General features: G+C 38.4%; 1 protein-coding gene across 1 annotated transcript in view; it reads right to left on the reverse strand.

Annotated features, from left to right (window-relative positions):
• The window catches only part of angpt1 (angiopoietin 1), a 142,250-nt gene that overhangs the window by 22,054 nt on the left and 102,161 nt on the right, over positions 1-18,035 (reverse strand). The window lies entirely within an intron of this gene.

Raw genomic sequence — 18,035 nt, forward strand, 5'->3', positions numbered from 1 at the left:
ATTAAGTTAGTGTAATGCTCCCTCTCAGGTTCAGTTTTAGTTGGTCCTTAGGTATTTAAACACCCCTGTTCTTTGACTGGTTGGGTTAGTTCTGTTTTGTTCAGTTTGATTTGAGGTTCCCCAGTTGGTTTTTGTACACGATTTACCTAATTTGAGCCTTTGTTAAATTGCATCTTTTTTTGACTTTATTAAATTTAGACTTATTTTCATACCTTGTCTTTGCCTTTCCGTTTGGTCCACTACAGCCTGCAATACAGTTCTTCAAATAGGCAACTTATGGATCCTTTTATTGCTGGTTCAGTGACTGTTTTTCATTGTTTAAAACTTGAGTAATACTAATTGTTCAGAGAGACACGATCACTCAGTCAACAATAAAATATCATCATTGATGTTCAATAATGGTCAAATCCACCTTTATTTTGTGATTTACGAATAATGTCTTGTAATAACTTGGGTCGTGAAGGTTATTGACTTTTAAAATATGGGTCCCTAGAAAAAAAGTTTGGGAAACACTGCCCTAGTCCACTTCTTTATACAGTCTGTGGGCCTGACCTACTTGCATCACCTGCTCATATCCATAGAAATAGATACATTAAAGTGCCATAATGTGGAGCATCTCAGGCAAAGCAAAAACAATTCATTCACATAATGAGTAATCCTTTATTATTAGTCTGTCTGCATCTCCAAAGCTCAAAATGCTCCATGTGAGGTCATGTAGCCGTAGTTTCAAAGTTAACAACTACATTTCACATTTAGTTCAGTAGAGATTGGCAATTCCAGGGCTTAAATTATCCAAATGATTCTAGTGAAGGTGTGTGGAGTTTAAAAAGGTGAAGCATTTTCTGTATTACCACATTCCGTCACAACATTTACGAATGAAACAAAACACAACTCCAGATATGTTTTTGATAACCATGGAGGAAGCAACATTACAACACAGATCAGAAAATAGAGTAATATGTGCACAATGTCTAAAATCCATGTTTTTGGATCAGGCATTGCAGAGTTAAAGACCTCAGTCATCTCTGATTATGAGGTGGTCAACTATTGTCCCTGGGTGGTCAGACTTCTTTGGTATAGAGTTTTATGGACATTGAAAACAGGCTCAAATCTGACACAACACCTCGGCCAATAAAAACCTCATTCTGTCAATTTAATTTTATAAACCTGCCTTCATGATAAACCAAATATTATTATTATTAAATTACCCTTAAAGACGTGAAACCTTGTCAAAGTCCAGAAGCGTTTTGTGTGTTGTTTGAGAAGTTCTTCAGCAAAATGTATCCATATCTTTTAGCCTGAAGCAATAACACAATGCTTTACAACTGTTAGCACCTCGGAAATCTTGGCAAGGTCGAGTTTGCGCTGAAGTTTCCTTAATTAAAAGCAGAGCGGCTTTGAGGAGACCGTTTCCATTGTTGCTCTGTTAACATGTTTCCCTCCGAATAGCCCAGATATGTGATAGATTACTGGAGTTCCTCTTTTATCTGACATGTCCCATTTCACAACACGCTGCGTTAGCCTGAGCAGAGGATATTGCTTTCATTCCAAAGCATTATAGGGAAAAAAAAATCGAAAAGTTTCTGTCGATTCCCCGCTAAACATTGCACATGCTTGACTATGCGTTACTGTACAGAGGTCAAGCGATGCTATCTACCTTTAAAAGCCTGAGCGTAATTGTGGTTGCGACGTTGTCAAACTATTCCCCGTCTCTGGCTCGGTGCGGTGCGGTTGTTTTGATGTGCCGTGATGCCCGTAGGTGATGCTAGCGTTAGCATTAGCCGCGCACATGCAGTTTCACACATGGCAGTGGTTAGCCTGCTGATCCATGGACTCGTTGCCTCATTGCTAAGGTTAATCACCCGGCCCATGTGTGCTTCCTACTGGGGCTCTCAGGTGTCCGTCCGCTGGGCGCTGCGCTTCTCACTATGTGCGGGTCAAATAGCGACGTTTGTAGATAGGTCAATGCATATTTATAGAGATTTAATGGTCTTATATTACACAGAATTGACTCTTCTGAGCTTGAAGTCATGTTACAATATTGTTATCTCATCAAAAACATACCTGGAGTTGTGTTTTGTTTCATTTACACGTATTTGAGTAACCCTTTATTATTAGTTAATCTACATCTACAAAGCTCAAAATGTTCTGGTCCACCTTGTGATGTCATCTAGTGGGAGTTTTCAAATGAACTGCTACCTTTTACCTTTCATTCAGTAGAGATTGGTATTTCCAGAGCTGAAAGAGTTTAAAAACACAGTGGAGTACTTCTTGTATTACCACATGACATCACAATGTGGAAGAGGGTTTGTTCTTCTAGAGCAGGGGTGTCCAAACTTTTTTCATCAAGGGTCACATATCTAAACACAAACGAAGCAGAGGGCCGATCGAGGGCCACAGACTGGTGCTCAGTACAGTGAATAATTAAAATATGTGCATGTTAAATACCTTAGAATGAGCCGTCAGGCTTTATTCAAGTTAAGATCCTTAAAACCACACACTAAATATTAAATATCAGCTTTATCAAGGTATATTTTCAAAAAACTTGCAATAAAAAGGTAATTAGCAAGGTAATTTTGGCCAATACTCCTGGAAGCCTGAGGGCCAAGAAAAATTTGTCTGAGGGCTGCATTTGGCCCACGGGCCATAGTTTGGACATGGCTGTTCTAGAGAAAAGAATGTAAATATGTGTATCTGTGTTTATCTGTGTTAACCTTCTAGGACCTGAACTCGTACGTTGCATGCTTTATTTATTTCTCTTATTTGGGCTGATTTGAACCTGATGAGTCCAAAAACTAAGAAATATGTTTATAATATTTTTTATATTTATATGTCAATATATGATATATACACATTTATTTTATGTTTTAATCATTTTGATGGAACACAGTAAAGTCACAACAAAGTGCCTGAACAAGCCAAAATGTGTTTGACATATACTGTATGTGGATGCCAGGTCCTAGGAGGCTACGCATGTATGAATGAACCAAAACACAACCCCAGGTATGTTTTAGATAAGGAAACAGCATTATACTAGATCAGAAAATAGTGTAATATAGGGCCTTTAAGTAGTATATTTTGCTTTTAAAGGTTTTGGTCAATGATACAAATTTTGGAAGGCATGAAGAAAAAGTCCTCTCCATGTTATGTGCATTGGCGAATCAAATGTTTTCTTACTACATTTGTCCTAGTTGGTATCCCTGAACAAATCTTGGCTCCGTTTGAGTAAACTGTTATGGGCATTTGATACTTTACAGTGACATCACGCGGAGGGGTGTTCTACATGTATTTCTTTGGTGGAATGTTGCCATGGTTCCACAGTACACACATTAGCAAAAACTTCCAAAAATGTTGTCTGAAAACACCAAATGGATTTAACCGACACATTTTTAGGAACCTAAAGATGTGAGAGTGTCTAACTGTAAAACTAATCTAGCTATTTGTGACTGTAATTTTATGTGTGAGAGACTTGTTTAAGAGCATAATTCAACTCATCTGTCAACCTCAGACAAAGCAGTGCTTATAGTTATAGTTAAAGCATCACACCCTCTAGGAATGTTGATGACATCTGCTACAAGGTTTCCCTAGAATAAAATGTACAACCAAACCCCCTGCCTTTCCAGAAACAATGTCTATGTAAGGTTAAGGTCGGCTTTATTGTCTCCGTAGGGAAATTTGTCCGATGCATTTTGACCCATCCTTCAACCTGTCAGGAGCAGTGGATGCAGCGCCTCTGGACCCATCTCCAGTTCTTAAATTAGGTTTGGTCCGGACTACTTTAGATGGAGGATTTTACCAATGGAACATATGTTTTGGTTCAAAGTACTTGTGTCAATGTACTGCTTAGTGGTGAGCTAAAATATCATAATATCGTATATCGTGATAGTAAATTTGGTGATACAGTATCGTTATAGTGCGTTTCTGTATCGCTATATAGAGTATTTTTTTATATATTTTACTCTTTACTTTACTTTATTTTGTGACAGAGCATCATGTGCAATATATTGATTATCGTATGTATCGTATTATTATTCTTTATATGTATAGAGTATCGAATCATAAGGGGCCCTTAGATTCCCAGCTCTGTAGCTTGGAGTAACAAGGTCATTGCTGATGTATGTGGAAAAAAATATAAATAATACATCAATAAATTCTATATAACTGCACATATAAAAATGTTACGAGCGATGCAAAAGAAAGAAAGGAATGATTTATGAGTTTCAAGAAGTCGAATCTTCAAAGAAACAATAAGACAATATTGACAAGAGCTCTGGTATCAGCGCTTGATATTCAAAACTGTCCTGGGATTTTGAAATGAGGATTTGGTGAGCCGTTTGATTTGTTGTTTTCTCAGTGTTTTGACAGACAGGTTGAGATGAACTACAGCGTGCTCAACAAGACTTATCTCCTGATCTGAGTGCAAAGTCCTACATGAGACGAAGGAGAAGGTCGTCCAGAGATCCTCCATTATCTCCTGTGATCTGAGCTGGACCAGCATCAAAACCCTGCGACTCCTCTGCACTCTTTTCCATATGGAGCAATGACTGAGGAACTTGGCGTTTCAACTGGAGCGGATATTGAATAAAGATGTAATGGTGCATGTAAAAATAAACTTCAGCATTTCCCCTTGGCCTTTTTGTTCCTCCTCCTGCGTCGTACCTGGGGTATGGTCTGAGATCACAGGCGCACAGTTAAGACAGTTTTAAATGGTCGGACATTCATTCTTCTAAACTATAGGCCCTACTGTATTTCTTGGTAAAGTTGTGTTTGTTTGACCCAGGCCAGTCTACTCCTCAGACTATTTACTCACAAATGTGAAGTATGCTTTTATGTTTGTGGCCAACTCTCTATGTTTTGTCTGTCACAAAATGTATGTCGAAAGTTGAAATTGTACAGAACCACCACAATTGATAAATGAGTGGAGACATTCTGAATTTCACACAAAAAAAGCACTTTCCAAAGAATTATTGTGCATCAGTTCACCCTTTCCTGTGGTTCTTAGTGCTCTAGAAGCACTTCAAAGAAAATAAACGTCCCGACAGACACTGACCATACAATAACTTTCTTCTTTCATCAAGGAGGACGAGCAGCTCTACACCAAGCTCCTTTCACTATAACTGAGCTTCTAACCATACATCAGAGGGAGTGCTGAATAGAGATGCACATTTCTGAGAAACTGGCAAAAAAAAAATTTAACTAATCAAACAAATACTTATGGGGCTGTAGCCTACTTGTCAGGCTGGTGCTACCTAGTGCCTCCGCTCAATTTTATTTCTCTCCAGTGACTAGGTCAAGAATCAGAATACACTAGACGGTTTGCAAGAACCCCTAAATATGTGGACCACGCACCGGCCAATCAGCAAAGAGCTGTGAAGCGCGTGTCTGGGTCCTTTTTGTGGTTCAGCACAACAGTAAACAAAGCAATCAAGATGGATGTAGATGAAGCCATACATTCTGTGTTGACAACAATTCCCAAGATCGAGGATTTAAAGCCAGAACAAAGAGAATGTTTGATGAATTTTATCAAATTGGAAAGACATTATTGCCCTTCTTCCTACAGGATTTAGCGCATTACATTACGTCATGACTAAATAGCAGCGATTGGTTAAATAAAAAAAGTACCCGACCTACCATCGAGTGAACGAATCCGAATGCTGTTTCCACGAAGTGAAACTGACTGATGAATCAGACTAGGAGCCTCATGAAAAAAATAACCAGTCCCAATTTAGCCTGGAATGGCCAGAGTTGTACAAGCTGTCTCATATTCAATATATGGACAGACCATGCCTCATTCATCAGAATTCACTAGAGCTTTGTGCTCTACTGTGCATGTGGCCTGCAGAAAGAGCCGCTAGTGTCTTGTATCATGTCAGTGTGTTGTAGATTTCAGGCTCTCCTGTAAGGAGATCAGGTATGTATGGATGTCCGACCACTGAAGTTGGGGCCATTTGTTCTTGTCTTTTACACCACACCTGCATTTATCCCATAAGGGTCATTAAGATGTATCCCATTCACCAGTGTTTAGTGAGCATCATAACTTCTTTTATCACACAATGAGAAACTGTTTTAGTGTGCTGGCAACATCACTAGCCAGTGTTGTAACATCATGTTAACTGCACAGACAGCAGCACTTTCTGGACTTAGGCTGCGCTCAGATCCATTGCGCTGATAAACAAATAATCCATCTACAGATTCAAGATTGTTTTATCCCAAAATCTATATTTTGTCTTAGCAAACAACAAAATTGATGTTTAGAGCATCAAACACTGCATAGTTTTGATATAAAATGCAGTACAAAAAGTGCAAGACCCCATAGATAACCCCAGTGTAAACATGAGCACAATAATGACGTCCAGTGCAGCACGTATGTAATAAACAGTAATGGTCTTAGCTGAAGTATAAAGGGCCTATCAGCAGCAAAGTGCATCACAGAGCAGATACAAATCAGAGAGTCATTCCGGGACCAAAGCTTGACCATAGCTGAGAGAAACAATTCTGAGCTCAAAGCAGCAGTGCAGGCGCGGACACATCTGTAGAATGTCTCTCATTTAAACAGCTTTTCTAACATACACATTTAGATTACATTTCTGCACACTCATTTAAAGTAATTATCCCAATGCAGCCATGTGATTGATATCCCTGAAACAATATTTGTAGATCACCAATTTTACTCCAGACACTGTTTGCTGAAAAGAAACAGTCAGTCTTTGCTGCTTATGTTTTGGAACAGCTTGAATCAAAACTGAGAAAAAACAATTGTGGTTTATTTCTGTCACAATTACAGAAGGATTTGGTTCAGTACGAAACATCAGGGGGACCAGTTGCAGAGCTGTTGAAAACTGTAGTAAACGCTCATTAAATCCTGTACACTGATATCTGGATTCGGTCATTTGGTAATTTTCCACTCCATGCACAGTTGAATAAGACCAAATACAACTGAAATGATACGGCATACACATGATAACAGCAATTATAGCAAATCAGCAACATGCCTCAAATAATTAGATTCTTGTAATACATGAAGTATGAAACAACACTGAATGCTCAATAAAACGAAAAGAATAAGCTAAGCAAACTCTACTGCTACTCCTGCTACTACTGCTACTACTGCTTTTTGTTGAGCTCAATTTTGAACATCATACCATGAGATTTTAATGGACGTCAATTAAATACAACATCAACCATTACTACTGCTACAAATTCTACTAGTACTACTACAACTAATACTATGTCAACAATTTCTACTATAGCAAAAACAACAACTACGTGAACTGTTGCCACTATGAATATTAGTAGTTATACTTAGTAATTATATTAATACTTACCTAATGCAATTCTAGTTCTATTACTACAACTACTCTGCAGTACTACAAGCCCAAACCATATTTTTGTTTACGTTTGATCAGTTAGAAATATTATACTTTTTAAAATAATCCTTTAGAAGTCAGTATAACTCAAAACAGTTGGGCTGGAGCAAAAAAATATATCTCAAAATATTTTGTTCTCGATATACAATATATATCTAAATATCTACAGGAAAAATAACCCCCCAAAAACTACAGCAAAAACAAATATGCCAAATTCCACAAGGTCTTTTGTTATCAAAGCGCAAAGAGTTAGGCAGTTCACGTAGAAATAAAGTGCTTCTGTATACAAAAATAATAATCTCGACATAAAAAACATCATTGGTAGAGTGGTCAGATCCACTGACCCACAGGTTGGCTGGAGTGATTCCAGCTCCCACAGATGAATGCTGTCATTGTGTCCTTAGGCAAGACACTTGGCGCACCTTGCCCCCAGTGTCTGCGTACACTGGTTTGTGAATGTGTGTGTGAATGGGTGAGTGGTTCCTTGTTGTAAAGCGCTTTGAGAGCCTTGAAGGTGGAAAAGCGTTATAGAAAAATCTAACCATTTACCAAGAAATAACACATATTGCCTTATTTTCATTCAAAAATAAAACAACTCAAGCTCATCTTTGCATCGACTCTGTTAACCATATTATAACCATAACTATGAGCTCCTTCAGCAGAGGAAGCCTGGGAGGTTCTAACAGCAGTAAGGAGCTATGAGGTATCCCACAATCCACTGCGCAGCTCAAACCAAATGTTTCCAGATACTATTGTATAAGTTCGACACTGCAGCAGATTATTCATTAAAATCTTCTGCATAAATAAACTTTACATTACTAAATTTTACAACATATACAGCATAACTACTATAGAGCCACATCAGCCCGTTTGAGATTATAATGTGTTTAATGCATCTTTGCGCACATTTGTTTTCGTTTTACAGAAACAAAACTTAAAACCACAAGGCTAATTTGTAACTCAACGCTAAAAAAAACAGCTTTCTCCTTGTGCTGAGTGAGCACAGAGAAAGCAAACAAGCAAAACAGTGAAATCAGATTTAAATATAAGTCAGAATCCATTTAGTGTCTTGAATTTATCATGATATCGCCCACCCCATTCACCGTGGTCCACTTAAGAGAGCAAATCGTATTTTAAGAAGGCAAATTAAACTATTATATTTTATCCATTTATCCATCCAACAGTACACCTTAAACTGATTTCTGTGTGCGTGTCTTGCTTCTTTTAGGTATTGAGAAACATTGCTTCATATAAAGTACAAAACATCCCATAACCTTTACTCGTGAGGGCATCCATTCACTTTTAACGTGAAGTGTTGTCACATTTATTCCCACTATCACACACGTCATTGGAAACTAAACTATTACGATCTGGAAGTGAGCTTTTCAGTGTTGTTCCAAATGCAACGTACAGGTGATGCCAAAACGTAAGAGCAGCTCGGCTAATAAATTGGACTTTTATCGCATGGCTCTACTTCAGTGTAACAGGATTTAGGTGCACATATTTTAGGTTGGAGTAACTTCTCACACTTTCTGTAGCTCATTAGAGGAGACATACGAATAGTTTTATAATAATGCTTTATAATGGCTATATTCTGCTTACTGATTTAATGTGGAACTGTTACGACCCCTGGCATTCAGTTTTCCTCGTCTTGTGGTGTTTGCGTGTGGCATGTGTGAGTTTTTTCCACGTATGTAAACCTGCCGTGGGAACCCTCACTGCTTCCAAGCGCTGCCCCTGATTGGCCGAGGCTCCCCGCTGCTGCCCTGTCCCTTTTTGGTGCGGCAACTCATCCACCTGCCGCAGCCACACCAGAATTTAAGGCCCGCTCGCCCTCCATTCTGTGCTCCTGCGGCCTCTGTGCCATTTGTCTGTGACTCATTTAGTTCTGTTAGTCACTCGTTTATCTCTCTGTCAAACCTTGTGCGTTTGAGATGCCAGTTTCGTTTAGTTCTGTTTTGTGTCTCTTGTTTTTAAGTTGTCACTCGATTCTGTTGGAGGTTTATGTGACTGGTGTTTGTTCTGGGACACTTATGTTTTGGTTGTGTGTTATGTGTTCCCTGGTTTGTCACTTGTTTTTATAAGCTTACGTCACTCGTTTTTGGAGACACAAAACTTGTTGTTAATCCTGTTATTTTGGTTTGTTAGTTTTACTTATTTTGGTTATCATTTTTGTATTTATTTTAGACTTGCACAGTTTATCAGCTCGATTTGAAATATGATTGCACAAAGCTGAATGCCAACTGTTGGGACACAGCCATACCAAGCATTATAATGTGTCTGACTGCAAAAGACAGGGCATCTGATGTAAAAACAAATATACATATATAAAGATTTTATTATCTGTTTTTAAAGCTTTGAATGGACTGGCCCCGGACCTCATCCAGATTTACAACCCCGCGCGTGCTCTAGGTTGTCTAAAACGAGACTTAAAACCGGGGGGACAGGGCCGTCTCTGTGGTCGGCCCCAAACTCTGGGACGCTCTGCCCCCCCCACAACTGAACAGCCTCCACAGTGGAGTGTTTTAAGTCTCGTCTTAAGACCCACTTTTATTCTCTGGCTTTTAATTCTGTGTGAGTTTTGTGCTCCTCTGTGTCTTTTATTTATTTCTTGTTTTTATCTATTCTATTTTTTAATGCTGCTTTTATGTATTGATTTTATTATTTCTGTTTATTGATTTAATTATTATTATTTATTGATTAATTCTATTAGTTTCTTCATGGTTGGGTTGGAACATAATTCTGCAGATTCTGTAAGTAAAAGGTTTTACCATTGCTATGTAAAGCACTGTCGTGTTTATAAAATATGCTATACAAATAAAGATGGACAGTTCTGAATTTTGGACATAGGACCTCATTTCCTCGTGAGCCAGAGTGTTGGAGACATGTGGAGACACTTTTTAAATATTCCATACAGTCTTTGTATTTGCAGAGGTTGCTGGTGCTAGGCTAGTGCATGTCAATGGCCATAGTTTTCCTGCCACTAAAAATAGTCTTACCCACTCCACAAAACACACGAAGCAAAACGTTTATTACGCCAGACTATCAACATGAATGTCTGTGTTGATAGAATAATGTTTGAAGTAAAACTAACCTTGTATCGCATGAATTGTCGCATATTAAGGACTGTTTTCTCATATATCAGTCCGCCGCTGCCAAGTTTTCTATCAGGAAGTACAACTTGCTTCTACTACTCAGACATAAATCCTTCAAACGCAAGGTCGGTTTTACTTCTAAAATTATTCTATCAACACAGACATTCACATCAACAGTCTGGCGTTATAATTGTTTTGCTTCGGGTGTTTTGTGGAGTGGGTAAGACTGTTTTTAGTGGCAGGCTAACTATGGCCATTGACATGCACTAGCCTAGCACCAGCGACCTCTGCAAATACAAGGACTGGATGGTATATTTTAAAAAGGGTCTCCACATGTCTCCAACACTCTGGCTCACTGTCCCTTTAAGCATGTGTGTGTGTTAAGCATGTGTGAATGAAACAAAAAACAACTCCAGGTATGTTTTTGATGGGAAAATAATACCATAACTAGGGTGACCAGATGGCTCCCGAAATCTAAGTGGCTGTCCCGAATCCCAAATCCAGTCCTAAATGGCCTGAAAATTACAAAAAAAAACCAAACAAAACAAAAAAACACCATCCTGAATGTTGGTCAGTCCCATCTGGTCACCCTAACCATAGCATAGATTAAAAAAAAAAAAAAAAAGCGTAATATGGGTCATGATTAGCAGTATAAAATGTAGTAATATGTATGCTTGCTGTTAATATTTACTTTGGAGAATGATGTCTTCACCAACTACTGCAAATTGTGCTACTTGTACTACTAGCTTTAAATACTATGGCTATTGACTATAATGTTGCTATTCTTTCTAATATGGCTACTTACAGTATTTGTGTTTCCAAGTACAGTTAAATGTGATCCAAAAGTTAAGAGCTTAGGTAATAAATGTGGCGTTTATCCCATTGCTATACACTTTCCTTTCGATGGATTTAAGAACACATATTTCAGGGGATAATTACACCCTTTCAGCCACTCCTGCCTCATCCAAGAGCCTTTTCACAGTATATTTGAGCTGGCATACAGACAGACATTTCTTGGCTCAATATTGTTTATAAATGTCCGGTTTTATGCATTTACTTAAAACGCACTGTACCAGATTTTTACGATCTTAAAAACGTGGAAAACAGAATTTAAAATGTTTAAGTTTGCGGTGCTTATTCCTCACCTATACCTCCTGTACCTTACACAATCTGAACATCATCATTATTCACCACCACGGAGATTTTATGAGCCCGGTTTTGCAACTTTCAGAGACCAAAGACAACTAGAATGCTAAAGACTAGAGGTGACTTGGACTTGAGTCAGAATTGAGTCACTATTTTTAGGACTTGAGACTTGACTTGATAAAATAGACTAAGACTTGGGACTCGACTTGGAGTTGAAGGTCAGTGACTTGGGACTTGACTCGGACTTGAGCCCTGTGACTTGAGAAGACTTGATGCTTCTTCTAAAAATATATATGTTTTTAGAAAATACTTTTCTCTTTACAGTTTATAAATGTGGCGCTTAATTTTACAAGAACAAACTGGAACATGTCCCTCCCATTTCTCCATTTGTTACTTTGGATTAACTGAAGTACTGTGATATGGTATTCATCAAATGTACTACAGTAATATGCAGTACAATAAAACAGAAGGAACTACATAGAACATGATCCTTCCATTTCAGCGCAGACTACATGACAAAATAACTGTTATTAAGCACTTTTAAATCTGAATTTTTTTCTGTTCTGACCATAATGATTCACATTAAGATATTGTCAAGACATTTGAAAGGAAAAATTTGCATTTCTACAACTCAATAAATAATAAATACTCATATACAAATATACCATAACTTTTTACAATTTAGTTTAAAGGGCATATAATTTGCAAAAAACAAAGCAATATTTGGCACTTTGGATTAAAGACTTGAAATGACTTGAAACTCAAAGCAGACGACTTGGACTTGACTTGGACCTATGGGTCAGTGACTCGAGACTCGGCTTGGACTTGCCTGTCTTTGACTTGGAACTTGACTCAGACTTGAGGTCAAAGATTTGAGACTTACTTGAGACTCGCAAAACAACAACTTGGTCCCACCTCTGCTAATGACACAGTCCCTGATTTTTAGACAGTCAAATATTTAGATCATCAGATGCAGACAGTACATAGCAAACTTATTTTGACCTCAAGAGCTGCACTGAGATGATGCAAATGTTGCTCAAAAAAAAAAAAAAAAACACTCACACCAGCCATAGTCTGGTGTGAGTGTCATCATTTTGGACTTGTTAATGTTTGTATTAACCCACTCTACGTGATCCTGGTGTTTTTATTTCACTATTTTGTCCGTAAATAAATTCCTAGTCCAAATATGGAATGGAAGATCACTGCTCGCCTCGTGAGCTTCATTTGACTTGAGCCGAACTCTATGGGTGATGTCCCACTCCATTAGTCTACTTCTTTATACAGTTTACACAGACCCTTTAATTTTGGCTATTAAATCTACCCAGCGTCTGGTTGCTGTAACTGAGCAATGAACGGCAGTGTCTCTAAATGTTTGTGCAGCGCTGACGTAGGCTTGTTCCAGTAAACCAGTGTGCTCCCATAAAGATGACAGAAATGAATCCAAAAACAACTACAAGATAAGAACATATCTTTTAGAATCTCATAAGTAAAATACAGCTGACTGACATTTAAAAACAATGAGGTGCCAAAGTGAAAAGGGTAGAGAGAAAGTTGTGGTAGACATAGTTTGTTTGTGAAAAGGCCATCTGGCTGCTCTGGACCTCGATCACAGACGGGCAGAGTGTGATGGTCATACCGCAAGTATTTTTCAAGAACAGATCTATTTTTGGGAGATCACATGGTCAAAACAGACAGCTATCGCAAACGACTGAGTTAAAGAGCAAACTGTACCAGGTCTGCATGCAGTTCATCTCAAAGGTTAGAAGTTATTGCTGTGTGTGGTGTGTTCAGATAATAGAGGGGATTGTTTTTTGTCTCATATTAAAGTGGTGTATGGTGTTCCCTGATTATTAAAGGTCCTATATTACACAAAATTCACACATTTTTGAGTAAGTTCTTGTAATTATTATTAGTCTGTGTACATGTCCAAAGCTCAAAATGCTCTGATCCAACCTTGTGATATCATGTAGTGATAGTTTTCGAGTTAACAGCTACCTTTTTTTTGTTCAGTAGAGATTGGCAATTCCAGGGCTGTATTATCCCTAGTGAAGGTGTATGGAGCACTTCCTGTATTACCACATGAGATCAGAAGGTGGAACTGAGTGTTTTCTGTTTGAGAGAAGAACACAGCGTAGATCAGAAAATAGTGTAATATGGGCCCTTTTTACTTTACTTTTTTTTTTCATTGATTCACGCATGTTTGAGTGCTATATTTTTTGGACTACAAGTCACAATTTTTTCCATGGTTTGGGTGGTCTCGAATTATATATTATGTATTTCACACTGACAGCCGTGACAGGGCTCTCTAGGCTTGTGTTTTAGTATCTGCTACTCCTATTACTCCTGTATCACTGTCACGTCGCACTCTACTACACAGAGTTGCTATTCTCTCTGTATCATGTCAATAAATTTAAAATTTAAACAAACTTTTAAAGACAACTGAGAAGAAAAAGAAAATCATATTTTATAGATTACAAGCTGCAAGTAGTGAAATATACAGTAATTAAGTAACAAAAAGAAGGTTTGAGGTGAGAGAGAAACTTGTGACACCGGAACTGTGCATCATGAAAACTTTCCTGGAAGTCATTGGATGGATCGACAAAGCCTGGACTTCAGTGACAACCGAAACCATCCTGTTGGGATTCAGAAAGGTCGGAATAATTCTAACTGGAACTGATGCTGAGTCTGAGGACAGCTACACAGAAGAGGAAGTGGCATTCCTTTTACCTCTGAAGGTCGTGGAGTTGCTCAGAAGTGACACCGAGGATGAAGAATTCAATGGATTTAGTGATTTGGAGTGAGATGGAGAGTTTGGTAATATGTAACATTAACAGCGTGTTGTTCTCTCATCTATTGTTATTACTGTAACTTCTTATTACTATAACTTTAAAGATAAAATGTCGGTTCCTGGTCTCTGATTTTATAAAACGAATTTCCCCCCAAAAGTGCAACTTATAGTCCAGTGTGACTTATATATGCTTTGTTCTTCTTCATTACACATTTTTTGGCTGGTGCGACTCTGGAGCAATTTATAGTCCAAAAAAATATGGTAATCCAGTATTGTCCTGCATTTTGAGGTCTCAGCTCAAGGAAAGTCCATTTTCACCTACCCCCTATCTCCACCCACCGCTCTGTACTTATTTGCGGTTATTCAAAAAGTCACACTCGGGCTTGTATATGCAGGATTGAAAAATGTGAAAACCGTCAATGGAAGATCTATTGCTTTCTCCATTCTTTACTTTCACACTATTGGCATGAAACTTGAAAGTGTCTCTGGACAATCTGCCAAACAATAAAACTATTTGATCCTCTTGATTTCTCTTTCCCACAGACCACTGCAAAGTCCTAATCCAAGAGACTGTATGCCTGTCAAACCACTGCATCAAAAACACAGCAAAGATATCAAATACGAGCAAATGTGGAAGTCATTTGAAAGTGGGTTCCTCACTTTTTGGATATGCCGGCACCCACAATCTAATAAAATCCTACTGTCTCTATAAAAATCTACTGCTTAGTCACAATTTGAAATGTAGATTTTGATTGACTGTTTTCATATAAATGCTGAAGGGTTTGTCCTTGCCTTTTTCATGTCATAAAGTAAAATTTCTTTTGCCTCAGTTCAAATATTCTAAAAGGTGCAGTAAGGTCAAAATGAGGTTGCTGTGTGTTGTCTGTTTCTAATCGTAAAGTGTAGTTATCTTCCACGAACCAGGAAGTAATGTTGGTGCAGGTTAAGTGCATAGATGTAGCATTATCGTGAGGGTCTCTGAAAGCTGAAATACACTTATAAACTCATCTTGATGAATAATAATAAAGGAAAGTGAGGAGTAACTTTGGAGAGCAAAAAAATATTTAAAGGGCCCAAATTATGTATTTTCTGATTTATGTGACAATGTTTTCTCATCACAAACACACCTGGAGTTGTGTTTTGTTTCATACACGTTTAATACATAAACCCTGCATATTTAAAAGGGACAGTCTGGAATTTTGAACATAGGACCTTATTTCCTAGTGAGCCAGAGTGTTAGAGATGTGTGGAGACACTTTTTAAAAAAATATTCCCTCTAGTCCTTGTATTTGCAGAGGTCGCTGGTGCTAGGCTAGTGCATGTCAATGGCCATAGTTATCCTGCCACTAAAAACAGTCTTACCCACTCCACAAAGCTCCAGAAGCAAAACAATTATTTCGCCAGGCTGTCGGTGTAAATGTCTGTGTTGATAGAATAATGTTTGAAATAAAACTAACCTTGCATCGCTTGAATTGTCTCATGTTCAGGGACTATTTTCTCGCTGCTGCTGCTGCTCAGACAGAAATCCGTCAAATGCAAGATTGGTTTTCTAAAATGATTCTATTGACACAGACATTCACATCGACAGTCTGGCGTAATAATAGATTTTCTTTGGGTGTTTTGTGGAGTGGGTGAGACTGTTTTTAGTGGCAGGCTAACTATGGCCATTGACATGCACTAGCTTAGCAACAGCGACCTGTACAAATACAAAGACTGGATGGAATATTTTAAAAAGCATCTCCACATGTCTCCAACACTCTGGCTCACTAGGAAATGAAGTCCTATACCCAAAATTCCGGACTGACCCTTTAAGTTGAGTTCTTCTCTCAAACAGAAAACACTCTGTTTCACCTTGTGATGTCATGTGATAATGCAGAAAGTGCTCTACTGTGTTTTTAAACCCCATACACCTTCACTAGAATCATTTGGATATTTGCAGCCCACTGAGCGAAAGGTAAAAGGTAGTTATTGACTTGAAAACTACCACTTCATGACATCACAAGGTGGAGCAGACTATTTTGAGCTTTGGAGATGTAGACAGACTAATAATAAAGGGTTACTCAAATGTGTGAATGAAACAAAACACAACTCCAGACATGTTTTTCATGAGGTAACAACATTCTAACATAACTTAGAGCTCACAAGAGTCCATTTAATGTAATATAAGACATTTTAATATGAACTAGTTCTGTTTTCCACATTGCTAGAATAGTAAAAATCAGGTTCAAGCACCTTTTAAAAACCTGACTTTCACCTCTAAAACCAGTCGTTGCTGAACTCTGAGGAATTCGCGGTAGTTTGGCGTCCAAGCATCTGCCACAGCGTGAAGCATGTTATCATTAACCTCCTGAAAAGAAAACTAGACCTTCAACCCCTGAAAACGCACAAGGACAAAATGCCAGTCAAGACACAAGAGACCTAGAGACACGGGAGACCGCATGGGTTCGGAAAGAATCTCAAACAGGGACAAAAAAAATCCCGGTGCAAAGTTACATAAGAGAATCCAGATAATGAAAGTGTCTGCGAAGCTGTAATGAGTAGGTTTACGTTGTTTTCTTTTCTTAAACCACTAAGCACCTTCTGAAGAGACAGGCACTCAGTCTGACCACAGCCAATGGTGAAATGTGAAACTCAATAGAGACAGTGGTAAACAAAATGAAACCAACTGGAGTGTGAATGAAACCGTAATAAAGCATTAACTAGAGAAGCACAGACCTCTACCAAGGCCAAGACCTGCTGTATTTTCCAGTGCAAAGATACACTGCTTTGTCCTTAGCCAATATTACTCTTTTGTTTTAGAATAATGAGTTCTTCTCTCAAATGGCAAAGAAAACTCTGTTCCACCTCGTGATGTCACATGGTAAAAAATGAAGTTCTCCACAATGTTTCTAACTCCATACACCTTCACTAGAATCATGTGGATAATTTCAACCCTGGAACTGTCAATCTCTGCTAAAGAAATGGTAGCTACTAACTTTATGGTGCGTTCGATTGTCCATCTGACTCAGAAGTCCAAGGACGTTGCCAAGCGACACGCACAACTCGGATCGACTCAGAGGAGACTGAGGATTCCGAGATAGAATCCAAGATGACTGCACCCAGTGTCACTTTTAAGTATGAACTGTTTTCATTGTGTTTGGATGCTTTGGTGGTTTAAATCACAATATGAGTCACTCGTATTACTGCAATACCTTACCGTGTCCATACCACTGACTATGGGGATGGTGGTCAGTGTTGTGGTGCGGCCAATACTGAACAAAGACTTGTTTTAAACGGGTGTTGCTAAATGTCCCTAGGGTTGCTAACAGAAGATAAAGTACAACAGTAACTGCTTTCCAATTGGAGTTCCACGTTTTTTCTCCAAGTCGGACATGTGAAACAAAATAAAATGCTTGAAGTGTGGACGTGACGCCATATCTGAAATCCGAGTGGGAGATGGATGGATAATCAAACGCACCATGAAATTACCACTTGATGAGGTGGAAAAGAGCATTTTTATCTTTGGAGATATAGACAGACTAATAATAAAGAGTTACTCAAACATGTGGATGAAACAAAACACAAATCTAGGTATGTTTTCGAGGAGGTAACAACTTTCTAAGGCTTAAAGTTCACAATAGTCAATTTTGTATAATATAG

Source organism: Boleophthalmus pectinirostris, unplaced genomic scaffold, assembly GCF_026225935.1.
Source record: "Boleophthalmus pectinirostris isolate CB_2022bp ecotype Guang Dong unplaced genomic scaffold, ASM2622593v1 HiC_scaffold_21, whole genome shotgun sequence".
In the NCBI taxonomy this organism is placed as follows: Eukaryota; Metazoa; Chordata; class Actinopteri; order Gobiiformes; family Gobiidae; genus Boleophthalmus; species Boleophthalmus pectinirostris.